The sequence below is a fragment of the Mustela putorius genome, unplaced genomic scaffold (genome assembly GCF_011764305.1).
Source record: "Mustela putorius furo isolate JIRA1106 unplaced genomic scaffold, ASM1176430v1.1 tig00003858_pilon_pilon_pilon, whole genome shotgun sequence".
NCBI classification, from domain to species: domain Eukaryota; kingdom Metazoa; phylum Chordata; class Mammalia; order Carnivora; family Mustelidae; genus Mustela; species Mustela putorius.
In genome coordinates, this window is record NW_025422010.1 from 32321437 (window position 1) to 32335607 (window position 14171).

General features: G+C 36.0%; 1 long non-coding RNA gene across 1 annotated transcript in view; it reads right to left on the reverse strand.

Moving 5' to 3' along the window:
* Positions 1–6115: 6115 nt before the first annotated feature.
* Positions 6116–14171, reverse strand: part of LOC101681044 — a 67007-nt gene continuing 58951 nt past the window's right edge. Inside the window, exons 4-5 of the long non-coding RNA XR_006602183.1 lie at positions 6775–6910; positions 6116–6360 (exon numbers count right to left, since the gene is read on the reverse strand). This is a non-coding gene — a long non-coding RNA (uncharacterized LOC101681044). The remainder of the gene's footprint in view (positions 6361–6774; positions 6911–14171) is intronic.

Consider the following 14171-nt stretch of genomic DNA (forward strand, 5'->3'; position numbering starts at 1 on the left):
TAGGGGAAGAGTATGTTTTTATAAGAAGTTCAGAGAAGCTTGTAAAACCTGGAATATGAGTAGTCTTCACTGTGGTCCTCATCTCTAAGAAATTTCTCTTTACAACTTACCCCATGAATTCCATGTTTGGACAGTATTGTATACATTAATTATTTGTTTTCCCTATTAATTTGCCATAAGCCTACCTGATTGCTATCAGGACTTGGATCAGAATGAATTAATCAAATTTAAACTTAGTGTTTTTATAATCCCAACCCAAAGGAGAAAACATTAGCCCAAAAAATATCATGGTAAGTGTCTATTTGCCATTTAGGTTTTAAGATATTGAAAATAGCTTTTCAATTTCATTTCCACTTTAAATGTCCTGTCGACCTTTGTACCCAGGCTGGGCTGTATCATTTACCAGGTCAGGAAACCAAGGTAGACGACTCACCCAAGGTAACAAAATAAAGTGTGGTAGTGTCACATACTCTTGTGTTCCTTATCTTTGGTCCTAGAAACCTGGGACATTATAAACTCTTTGTCATCCTGACTGCTGCCAAGACCTGTGCGATTTTCTCCTGGGTATGTCATCTCTTGTCCAAAACTTCCAAAACCATGGCCACAACATTAGTTCAGTGTCTTCATTTTTCTTCCTGGACTGTTGGTTTTACTGAAAATCAGTCTTCAATAATTTCCTCCAATAACATGTCTGACCTCCTCTCAAGAATTAAGCAAGCCACCACTGTGCTCCCACGGCACACTCTTCCATAATAGCAATGTTTTCTTTAATATACCTCAAACCTCATTGCATCAGGGAACACAGAATTTTCTATTTTGAACCTATTTGGTACTTGTAATCTACAATGAATAATTGTATGTAGGTTGTGTATTCATAAAGAACTGAGATATGTAAGATTATTTAAACATTTGGGAATTGGAAGAAGCATAGATTTCTTTACCATCTGTCCAAACATGGTAACGAGGGAGTATTCTCTGTGTCTTCGTGGAGGTAAGATAAACAAACAGGAAGTCCCACTTTAACTATTTGGATATGATTGGGGGAGTCATTTATCCAAGAGGAAAAGTTACCTAAATGATAGAGATAGTCTTAGATTACTGAAGAAAAATTAGGGATTTGTGAGGAGGAGTAAATCTTTAGCTTAAAGAAATAATTTCAAGAATTTGTAACTTCCACAAACATCCTTTAAGACAATCTTTGGGATGTAATTTATGATAGGCTCCTAGATTGGAAGGACTTCTGGAACTAACCTATACAGCAGTAGAGATGATATTTCGCACATTTCTCCAAATATCTATATTTTAGCATATCGGATGTGGGACAACCCAAAGAATTTCTCTCAGACACCCTCTGCCCTTTTTTCAGTTAATGCCCCTTTTCATTCCCTCTACACCAAATGTGTTTCTGAATCCTCAGCCCCAGATATAACAGCATATGCTTCCTTGTCTCCTAGAGATTTTTCCGATCTTCCAAGGTCCCACTGCCTGGTATAATTAGGTAAACTCTTTGTCAAACCTCCTTAAGTTTACAAAGGAAAGCTGTTGTGCAAAAATCATAATTTTGAAACTTTTTCTCAATGAAATTGCTGAGATTATCCCCCTTTTGAGTAAATCCAAAGTGATGTGACTGGTGTTTCAAAAGCAAAACATGTTCAGCTATCACCAAAGTGACGCAATGTAATCTTCCTGCTTTCAGAGAAATGTAGACTAGGAGACTCATTTGAGACACACGATGGCCATAATGGAGAACATTTCCCTACATCTGAATTTCCCCAGGAGAAAACATTTTGAACACATTTGGAATAATCCCACAACTGTTTGTGAAGAGGTTGGGCTTAAGCAACAACATTTCAATAATCTGAATGAATCTTAAAATGACCACATGCAAATATATTCATCTGCATATTTTAACTGAAAAAATATGAAGGAACTAGAAAGAATGAACATAGTCATGTTTATCACATTCCAGGCACTATTAAGTACTGAAAGTGGTTGCACCGAGTCAGTTGCAAAGGTGTTGAATTTAGCTCTGCGTCTGTCTGGAACAGATGGGTCAGCTATCTGCAACCACTTCCCTGCCTATTGCCGAGATGGTAACAGTGGCCAAACTGAGGGGGTCATTTGGCATATGAATATGGTGACCAGTGTGATGAGTGTCAGAATGACCAGATTTACCACGGCATAGCCCAACTTACGATAGAAGCTGCCTCAGCACTGGCTGTGCAGAGAACAGACAAAGAGGCAGTAAGGATAAAATTAGAATTATCAAGTGTAGCATGTGTTTTCCATTCTCCTGCCCCACTCTCCTGCTCCTTCTACCCCTCACTGTCAGTGCCCTCATTCAACCCAAATCAGTGTGCATGACCATTTCATGCTGCAAAATTCACAGGTCTGGAGGAACCTGAGTGGAAGTTTATTAAACTGAAGATTCATACTGCTCTCTGTGGTTCTTCATGTATCTCGCTGGCCTCTGTTACAGAGTCTCCCACCTTCCTTCTGCCTTCCTTGCTTGTCGATGTGGCATTGCCCCTGGATTCAGTTCTCAGAGGCTTCCCTTTGTCTGTGTTCATACTTGGTACAAGGCTTTAATTAATATCTAGATGCTGATATGTATCTTTTGTTCCAGCCTCTCCCCCTAGATTCCAGATTCCTATATACAGCTGCCTACCTGATTGTCTTCACATGGAATGTCTTACTAGAAAACAGCCTCTTGGTTTTTAATCCACAAACCTGCATCTGCTGAGGTTTTCTCCATCGCAGTAGATGGCAACTCCATCTCCTCTAACCAACACCAGAGTTCCTCCACCTGCCCCTCCCTCTGCTCTCTGTGTCTCATTTTTCTCCTTCATCTAAGGTCATTCATGAGTCCTCCATCTGGAATCCATTGCTTCAGACACTTTTGTGGAACATTTCTCAATTCCTTTGAGAATTTGGCCAAATGTTGTGGCCTCATAAGAAGCTTCCTTCAGGGGTGCCTGGGTGGCTCCCCTTGGTTAAGCATCTGCCTTCAGCTTGGGGATGATCCTGGGGTCCTGGGATCAAGACCCAGGTTGGGCTCACTGCTCAGCGGGGAGTCTGCTTCTCCTACTCCCTTGCTCTTGCGTTTGCTCTCTCTCTCCCAAATAGGTAAAATCTTTTTTTTTTTTTTAAAGATTTTATTTATTTATTTGACAGAGACAGCAAGAGAGGGAACACAAGTGGGAGAGTGGGAAAGGGAGAAGCAGGCTTCCCACTGAGCAGGGATCCTTATAAGGGTCTTGATCCCAGGACCCTGGCATCATGAGCTGAGCTGAAGGCAGTCAGTTAAGGATTGAGCCACCCAGTTGCCCCTCAATAGGTAAAATCTCTTTGAAAGAAAGAAAGAAAGAAAGAAAGAAAGAAAGAAAGAAAGAAAGAGGAAGGAAGGAAGGAACGAGGGAGGGAGAAAGGCTTCCTGCTTGGAGCACCTGGGTGGCTCAGTTGATTTAAGTGCGGGACTCTCAGTTTTGGCTCAGGTCATGAGTTTAGGGTTGTGAAATTGAGCCCTGCATTGGCTCCATGCTGAGCGTGGAGCCTCCTTAGGGTTCTCTTTCTCCCTCTCCTTCTGCCCACATCCCACTTCCCTGCCACATCCAGCATGCTAGTGTGCAATCGTGCTCTCTCTCTCTCAAAAAAAGAGACTTCCTTCATGCCTCTTTATAAATGACCTCTTCCGCACAACACTCTATATCCCTCATCCTGCCTTTTCTTTTCACAGCTCTTATCACATGCAAGGACAGGCTACCTATTTCTCGTCTGTCTGTCCTCCTAAGAAAAGGGGCTTGAGGAAAAGGGCTTTGTCTCTTCTGTGTCCTGCTGTATTCCAAATCCTGGAACAGGAGTTGAAATATAGTAAATACCAAAAAAATTATTTGCTGAATGAATAAATTATGCTTTGGTTTTATAATCCTTCATAATTCTGTAGTTCTAGGTTTACAGCTATTTTCCCTCGGCTCCCTCTAATATATTATTCCATTATCTTCTGGCACCTACAGTTGCTAAAGGGAATTTTACTTGTTATCATACTAATTGTCATTTCTTTTCATTAAGAGTAATCTGCCCATTTTTCAAAGCTTTTAAAATTGTCATTTAATTCTTGGTTTTCTACAGTTTTACTTCTATGTGACTTGGAATGGATTTTTAGAGTTTAAATATATATATATTATATATATATAATCTATAATATGTAGTATATTTGGAATCTTTAGTATATATTTTAAGTAAATAAATACAAACACACATGAAGTTCTATAGTCTAACTTTCTTTTAAAAGTTTCTTTTAGAGATGCTTGGGTGGCTCAGTAGGTTAAGCATCTGCCTTGGGCTCAGGTCATGATCCCAGGGTCCTGGGATCAAGTCTCACATCGGGATCCTTACTCAGGGGGAACCTGCTTCTCCCTCTGCCCCTTTCCCCCATTTGTGCACTTCTTCTCTATCTCTTGACAAATAAATAAAATTTTTTTTAAAAGTTTCTTAGTTTCTTTTAAACTTGAGAATAATTGTTTTCTTAAATTTTGGCTAGTTCTCAGGTATTATCCTATTAAGTACTGTTTCTCCACCCCTCCATCCATTTTTCCCCAGAAAATTTTCATCCAAATTTTTTAGGTCCTCAATGACTTTTTTTTAAAAGAGTTTATTTATTTATTTAAGAGGGAGATGGACAGAGCACAACCTGGGGGAGGGGCAGAGGGAGAGGGAGAAGCCGACCCCACTGAGCCTGGAGCCCAGAGCAGGTCTCAATCCCAGGACCCTGAGATCATGACCAGGGACAAAGTCAGATGCTTAACCGACTAAGTCACCAAAGACAGCCCTTAATGACTTTTTTTCCATATTAAAAGAATCCTTCTTTCTCTAAATTATCTTTAAATTCACCCAAGTCCAGAGTAGAGTTTTAAGCCCCCTTTAACTTACAAAAATTACATATTTATTTTCAAGATTTCTGATAGTTTTAAAATCTCTGCTCTTGCTTCATTCTTATCTAAGTTTGTTTCATAATTTCAGAGTTCTTTAGTGGGTATCATGCCTTTGTGTGTCTTTTAGGTATCATTAACACTGAGTTAAAAGCCTTTGTAAGATAGTTCTGTAAGACAAACTTTACCTGGCTCTCATTCATGTTACAATTTCTGAAAACTACAAATGGCACATTTTATTAAGACTTTCGGAGGAGTCTGTGCCACTGGTGAGAATCCATGAGCAGAACTTCCAAGGTTTATTAAAGGCTGCAGACAACCTGACCCATGTTAAGGAACTGCCAGAACTTTAAATATTGGTGTCTTATGTTGTTAAATGGGGAGATCTTTTGGTCATAGTTGAGTTTTAAATCTTCGAACTTGTTTTTGTTATCTCATTTTGCATTTTCTCTTTACTACATTTTTCTTAATTTGTGTTTTATCTGCTATTCTGATTTCTAATGAATTTGATATGATTTCTTTGTATCTCTTTTCTTCTCAACTGAAATTGGAAAGTATCCATTATATTTCCACTCTTATTAACTGTATCTAAAATGCACATTTACCTAAAAGTAAAGTTAATCAAAAAGTACAAAGACCTTATACCAGAAAGTACAAAGACCTGAGAATCTTTAAAATTCATGTCTCCTCCACTTTCCATTATCCCAGATTTCCTGCCTTATTTTAAAACCCTAATTTATGTTTTTCATTATTTTCCATCAATACCTTTTTTAATGAACAAACATGCTGACATCCTTCTGTCAAGCTGTGGGAGATGTAGAATGTTCAAAATATTCATTGCCTCTTCTGTCATACAATTATACTTCCCTCCCTCCTGGATGTGAGACGTAGTTTGGCCAATATGTTGTGAGCAGACATTACCTGTGTTGCTGCTCAAGAAGTTTTGAGAGACTTTGCTATGAGGGCAGCTGGATCCCAAAGTGAAGAAAGTATGAGGCAGAGCTCTAGCAACCCACAGCCAACATGGGAGCTGTGCACCCCTGCATATCACCGCAGCATGGCCTGTAATCTCCCCAACCTATCTCAATACACACAAGTCTACCTTCTTAAGAATGCTCACTGAGAGTTTGCTTGTTAAATCTTGCAGTCTTTGTCAAAAAAGCAGAAACAAAAACAATTTTGCTCCCACTTTTTTTCTCTTTAAAGGTTTCAAAATTGCTTTCTCCAAATATAAAATCAGTTACAGTTCAATTCAACACAAGAACTTGTGTGCAAAGTTACAAGGAACTGAGACATTCTATAAAAAGCTAGGTTAAAGATGGTTGTATGGTTTGTTCTGGGTGTGTTTTGTTTTGTTTCAAGGGTGTGGCTCTTCCTCAGCCAAGAAATGGTTATCGTAATGGAATAGCAACAGTTGATCCATGGATGAATTCTGAAAATTAAAAAAAAAAAAAAAAATCACCTGCTGTAGGTTGTAAATTCTTCCAGGAACTGTTTTACTGTCTACTTTTCAGGAATAATAATAATAATAATAATAACAACAACAACCATAATTATCACCATCATCATCAACATCATCTTTTTGAAAAGCCACAAGTTTAAAAATCAAACTGCTGAGGAAAGCAGCAGCAATGGATTTTATTGTATTTATTTGTTTCTTTTGTTGATCATGCTTTTAAAACTTTTAACATCTGTTTTTTTTTTTTATCATTAGTGAGAACAATACTGATACACTACTATTAACTAAAGTCCATAGTCTATTCAGATTTCTAGTTTTTACCTAATGTCTATTGTCTGTTCCAAGAGTCCATTTAGGATAATACATTACATTTAGTTATCAGGTTACCTTAGGTTCTTCTGGACTGTGGCTTTTTCTCAGATGTCTCTTGTTTTTGATGACCTGGGTAGCTTTGAGGAGTACTGATCAAATATTTGGTAGGCTGCCCCACTGCTAGAAATTTTCTGTTTTTCTCATGACAGAACTAGGGATATGGGTTTGAGGGAAGAAAACCATAGAGTTAAAGTGCCATTTTTATTACATCATATTAAAGTTATAGACTAACAATATGATTTGTGACTACTGATGTTGACCTTGATTATCTGGCTGAGGCAGTGTTTATCAAGTTTTTCCACTGTAAAGTTCATCTTGTTTTTCCTCCTTTCAACACTTACTCTTTGGAAGGAAGCCACTACGTGCAGCCCACATGTCAAGAGTAGGGAGTTATATGTTCCACTTCGTTGAAGATAGGGTATCTACTTAAATTACTTGGAATTATTTTGCACCAGAAATTTGTCTCTTCTCTCCCATATATTAATTTTTTCAATAACTTATATCCAAATGGAACCACGAATATTTATTTTATACTTTGTGTTATAATCCCACACTATTTATATTGTTGCTTGCATTTTTCCAGCTTTGGTCATTAGGAGCTCTTTCAGCTGGCCCCTGTGTTCCTTTGACATGTCCCCACCATTGTGGAGGTTTGTGATTTTTCCCCTTTCGGTACTACAAAGTGTTCAGTGGTCATCTTTATATTTCCTGTTCCAATCCTGGAATCAGCTATTTCTCCAAAAGTCTTACTCCTTTTATTAGAGAATGGTATTAAAGACTAAGATTTGGATGGTAGATTTATTTGTTGCCACTAGAGTGTTGTTTCTTTTTGGCTGTCAGCAAAGAATTATATGTAGTGTATTCTAACCTGTGTATATTCACAAGTTGACAAATATTTCTGTATGTAAACATCTCTCTCTGAATTAAATTAAGCTAAACATGAGTTTGTACTGATATTGCCTTTGCTATACGGATCATTCTAGTCTTCCTTGCTGATCTGTATTCCCACTCCAATAGTGAGAATTCTAACATTTTTAAAGATTTTTGATAACTGATTTTTTTAATCACGTCGGAACTAGGTATGCATATAATTTACTCTATTGAAAACTCAGTGTGCTCTTTCAAATGGAAGACATCTTTTGTAAATTATCTATCTGATTCACATTACATCTTTCAGTATTATTACTCCCTATTCTCTAATTTCTCCTCCTGAAACCCTAAGGAGATACAGATGAAATTTTTTATATTCTTTCTGTCTTTCATCTCTTTTACCTTATCTTTCATAATTTCCATCTCCTTATAGCTTTATACTGCATTCAGATGAATTCTCTTTGCATCGTTTAGCAATTTAACCCTCTTTCTTTCTTTACATTTTTTTTATATGTACTGCCATATAAATACCACCCAGAGAAAGATGTAAAACATTTCCAGGATCACAGAATGCTTCTTTATGTCCCTTTGAGTCAGTATTCCCCTAAAGGTTCCTCCATATCATAGATTACTCTTTTTGAATTTCATATGAATTAATTCCCGAGTTTATGCCATTTGTGCCTGGCTTTCTTTTTAACAGTTAATTTTGTTTAATTTGAGATAATTTTAGACTTATAGAATTGTTGCAAAAATAGTATAGAAAGTTCCCATAAACTTTTCACTCAGCTTCCCTTTCTGCCAACAGCTTATATAGCAATATGTTTTAGGTGAACATGAATACTCACTTAAATTAGGTATTTACCCATATGTCGAGTTGCTGGGTCATAAGGTATGCATGTTTTTAGCTTAATAGATTCTGTTAAAATGTTTTCCAAAGTGGGCATAGCAATCTGCAGTTCAACTCATCCATATATATAAGAATTTTAGTTTCTTCACATCCTTGCCAACCCTTGCTACTGACAGCTTTCAGAATTTAAACATTCTGCTGGGTGTGTAATAGCATTTCATAGTGTTTTTAATTTTCATTTTTTCAAATACTCCTTGGCCATTTGATGACCTTTTACCTTTTTGGTAAAGTACCCGTTCCAATCTTTTTCCTACTGTTTTATTTGATTGTCTTTCTCTCATTATTTGTAAGTATTTTGAATATATGCTGGAAAGGACTTTTTTCTCACTTTATGTACTGCAGACATCTTCTACTCTGTGAGTTACCTTTTGACTAATCTGAAAATTAAAACAATATTCCTAGAATAAAACATAGAAAAAATATATTCATGACCTTAGAATAGGCAAAATTTGTTAAGTATGACACAGCAAGAACTAACATTAAGGGAAATATTAGTAAATTTGATTTATAAAGCCATTTTAATGTACTTATCTTAAAAATTTTTAAAGATTTTTAAGCAATCTTTCTTTTTTTGTCGTTTTGTTTTGTTTTTGTTATTGCTATTATGTGGGCTCATTATCTCTCTTGGAGATTTATTTCTTCAAATGGTTTGTAGTTATTCCTCTCCTCCTCTTCCCCATCCCATCCCCCTATGTGTCCCCCTTCCCCTTCTCCTCTCCTGTGGATCTCAATGATCATATCCATACCTCAGGATAATAATTCCAAGGTGTTTCCCTAGGTTTACGGGTAGAATTCTTCAGTCTCCACTTAATGGATAGGAAAATGCTTGACAAGTCATAGATTTTATAGACAGCCCAGTTCCAGTTCTCACACAGAAGAGCTCTGTGACTATACTGATCCAGCATGAGCAGGAAGCAAGGAATTCTGAATTAATTCAATCTCCAGTTTTGACCAAAACATGTTTAACTCTGTATTTCCAAAACACAGAAATTTTAGGGCTACATCTAGTAACATCTCTGAAAAATGTAATTTAATAAATGCTAAAAAAGACTAGAGGTCAGTGTCTTAGTCATCTCTCTTTCCCTAGCATAGTACTATAGTTTACTGATTATGTAAATAAATAAGATTAAATTTCAGCTCTAATGAAGACTGAAGTGTGAGGACGATATAGTTGGAATCCATTTTACTGAAGACTGCCTTTACAATGAGTCTGTTCTTATTTGTGTAAGTTATGACCATTTGACAAGAGTCCATGAGAAAGAGAATATGATAACCCTCTTGTCAATACCAAGGATGTGTCGATAATAGAAAAACTCTGTGCAGCCTGTCCTGGGAACAACAAAGCAGACAATACCCATTATCCATGTGTCATTTCCTGGTTGAGGACATAAAAACAGATCAGGGCAAAACCCAGTGCGTCTTTAAATTAGTGGCACAGATCGATGCCCATATTTCTCAGTGTCATGTTTCATTATGTTGAACTATTTATGTCATCGTAACCCAAGGCATCTTAATGCAACCTGACATCCAGGTTATGTTGCATTAAAAAAAATAAGAAGCTATTGCATTTTGTTAATGGGCTGGAAAACATTCCAAATCTCTCTCTCTCTTTTTTTTTTTTTCTGCTTGGAATAGGGTTGCCACATTGTGTGTATGTGGGGGGTACAGTTCTGTATTAAAGTTTGAAAGGTCAGACACCTTCAACCTAAGTCTGTCAAAAATATTCCTTTTGCTTGGCCTCTCACTCCTATTTTATGCCAGTAATAGAGGTTTCAAGATTAGTTTGGGGATGGTAAAATTGTTGTTCTTGATAGTGTTTAGAGATGACCACTTAAACTGGGGCAACTCTCCTCTAATTTTCCAAATTGAAATGGCACTCATTTTTTAAGATTCTACTTGAATGCTATGTCTTCCAATAAACTTCCCTTCTAACCACTTAGTTTTCTTCTTTCTTTTCTGAACTTTCATAACAAGTCATTCCTACTGATATGGCATATTTTTATATCCTAATAATATTATAGATTTTTGAGTATATATCTTAGATCTTTCAAATATCCTACATTTCTTCAAGATAAGGACTAGTTTTATTACTGTAGTTTAGTGATTCTCTAATCTTCAGTGTCCATAAAAATAATTTAGAGACTGTTTAGAAATTTAGATCCTTGTCATACTACCAGAGACTTTGATATAGTAGGTCTGAAGTGGGAATCAGTAGTCTGCATTTGTACTAAAAAGCTGCAGGAGAGTAAATATCAAGAATACCAAACTTAGGTACTGATATAATTTTCAAATGGCTGAAAACCAAAGACAATGATATGACAAGAACATATCAAAAGCACTAGGAAAAATCAACACATTATCCATAGTGGGACAATAATATGAAAGATGGTTGATTTTCAGTCAGAAACAATGAAGGCCAGAAGGCAATGGAATGGTTGTCTTTAAAGTGCTGAAAGAAGGAAAACGAAAACAAAAACAAAAACTCTAGAATCCCCTAAAAAAGAAAGAAAGAAAGAAAAAAACCCTAGAAGGAAAAAAAAAAAACCCACCAGAATCTATATGCAGTGAAATATCCTTTAAAAATGAGGGTGAAATAGACATTCACAGATAAATGAAAGCTGAGAAAATTTGTTGCTGGCAGACCTGCACTATGAGAGATATTAAAGGAAATTCATCAAGCCAAAGGGAAACGATATCAGATAGAAATCTGGTTCCACAAGAAGAAATGAAAAGCACTAGCAATGGAAAGCATACAAATTAATATAGAAGACTCACTTTCAAATTTTCTTTTCTTAATTTCTTTAGAGGGCAAATAAACTCTTTAAAGCAAAAATGACATCATTATAAGGTAAAGCTAAATAAAACACATGATAATAATACTATAAAAGGTGGTGGTGTAATAAGAATAAACTGATTTTATGTAATATTGTAATGTGCCTGATTATGACCAACTTAAAAGAAATGCCAAAAATTGAATGTTTATTAAAAAAATAATAAACTGATTTGATGTTCTTACATTTGTAAATTGCAAGTGCGGAGTGTGAGCTGGTAAAATATTGGTTCTAAGGATACTTTTATAAATTAAAGATACGTATTATAATTCCTAGCATGCCAAGGAAAAGTAATAATAAGAAGTGTAGCAAAACAGTCAATAGAGGAAATAAAAAGAATTCTAAAATGATTCAATTAACCTCTCAAAATGGCAAAAATAAAAACAAAACAGAGAAGTTAATAAAACATAAATAATATGATAGATTTAAACTCAAGCATATAAATAATTGTATTAAATGCAAATAAACTAAAAGTCAAGAGACAGAGATTGTCAGATTGGTTATAAAAGTAAAATATATACAGTCAACAAGTCATAATCTAAGTGTAAACAGGTTGAATACAATCATAGATGAAGTGTTAATACCTTCTCGTAATAGTTAATAGGATAAATAAGCAGAAATTCGTTTAGGATATACAGAATTGAAACAACATTAAAACCAACATGACTTAATTGACATTAACAGATCACCACACCCAACAACTGCAGAATAATATTATTTTCAAATGCACATGGAGCATTCATCAAGCTAGACCATATATCGATCCATAAAATGCATCTCATAAATTTCGAGAAATTGAAATCTTATAAAATATGTCTTCTGATCATGGTGGAATTAAATTAAAAATGCTTAACAATAAGAGGCATAGACAAACCTCCAAATATTTCAAAATTAAAGAATACATTTCTAAATAACCCACATCAAAGGGAAGAAATTATAAGGAAATTAGGAAATGTTTTGAATTATGATAAAGGCCCTGAAAATCTTTAGATCTTGTGGACACAAAAAAGCACTAACCATAAAAAAACTAGGTTGACCTAGAATGTGTGAAATTAAAAAGTTTGACATTATCAAGTGAAAGTGTGGAACCACTGAAACCTTCACACGGTGATGGTGGGAATATTAAATGGTACAGATAGTCATTTGAGAAATCTGATTATTTTTCTTTTAAAGCTAGACACACACCTACCCCATGACCCAGTACTGTCATGCCTAACTGTGTATCTAAGTGGAATAACAACATTTGTCTATGAATGACATATAAGTATGTCACATGACTTTATTCACAGCAGTCAGAAACTGGAAACCACTCAGACATCTATCAATAAGACTATGGATAAACAAATCATGGTCTATTCATTTAATGGGGTACTTACTACTCAGCAATAAAAATGAACAAACTGCTGAGGCCCAGAGATTGATTTCACAGACTTTATGCTGAGAGGAAAAAGCCAGTATACAAAAGTATACCCTGTGTGACCCCATTTATATGAAGTTCTGGAACAGACAAAATTAATCTATGGGGATTGGAAGTCAAGATCAATGGTTACCTGGACCAGTCTGGGATTGACTGCTAAGGAGCCCAAGAAACCGGGGTGCAAGAAATGTTGTATATCTCCACTGGGATGAAGGCTACATGGATGTATCTGTTTGTCAAAATTCATCAAAATAAGTATCTAAAATTTGCGCATTATATCTCATGAAAACTATACTTCAATAAAGCATCTTAATCACTTGAAAAGCATTTGGGCATACAAATTCCTGGACTCTGATTCAGTGGGTCTGTATGAGAACTAGTTAATCTGAATTTTTAGCAAGGGGTCCTGGTTGATCCTAATACCTGTGGTTCATCCGTTACATGCTTGAAGGTAGTAATCAACATAATATTGGATGTCCAGAAGTGCTGATCACATTTTACAAAGGTGAACGAATTAATCATAACTTACAGTGAATTGGTTGTCGCTGAATTCTCAGTTTCAAAGGAAATACATTAAGCTTTTTTTCTTTTCTTTTTTTACTCCCAAATCTCAAGCTTTATGAGTTTCCTCCAAACCAGATAAAGCAAACTCATCCTTCATTCATGCCATAATACTTCCAGCATTTGCTTTTGCTAATGGGCTTTTTCCCACCAGAAAAGCCCCTCCTGGCCTTTCTGTCGGCCTTGTTTCCTCTCCTTGGAGAGCCCAGTGACATGAAACCCTTTCCAACTAGGCCTGTTGCTAGAATCAAACTAATAATGATCTCCCCTTTTTAAAACTCCTGTCGTTCTTACTGCTTCATCTCTTCAGTCTGGCACTTGCACACATAACAAACTGTACGGTGCTCTCTTTCCCATGTGGGTCTTTTCGATAGTATTGTAAAAAAATATTAGTGAAAACACTTCTACTTCTTGGCTTCTCCCAGCTAGTCTTCCCCTCCCACCATGCGAAGTAAAACGAAAATATTCAATAGTTGTTTTTAAGTGAAGAACACAGGATTTGAGATGCAATGGGAGTTAGAATTCCAATGCTGGCATCCACAAGCTTTGTGATGCTGGGAAACGTACTTGTCTTCATCTATAAAAATGAGAACAGTAATTCTTTCTTCATAATGTTATTGCAAGGATTAAGTGGAGTAAAGTACATAAGCCACTTAGCACACTGTCTCATGTTTTATAACCGTTAAGCAAATGGTTGTTGACAAGATTGTTGTTGTTGTTATGCCATTATTGTGTAGTTGTGATATTATTATTTGTGTTGTTAAAGACCATACAATATTAAGACTGTAGGGGACTTTAGAATTATATAATCCAATCCATTTGTTCT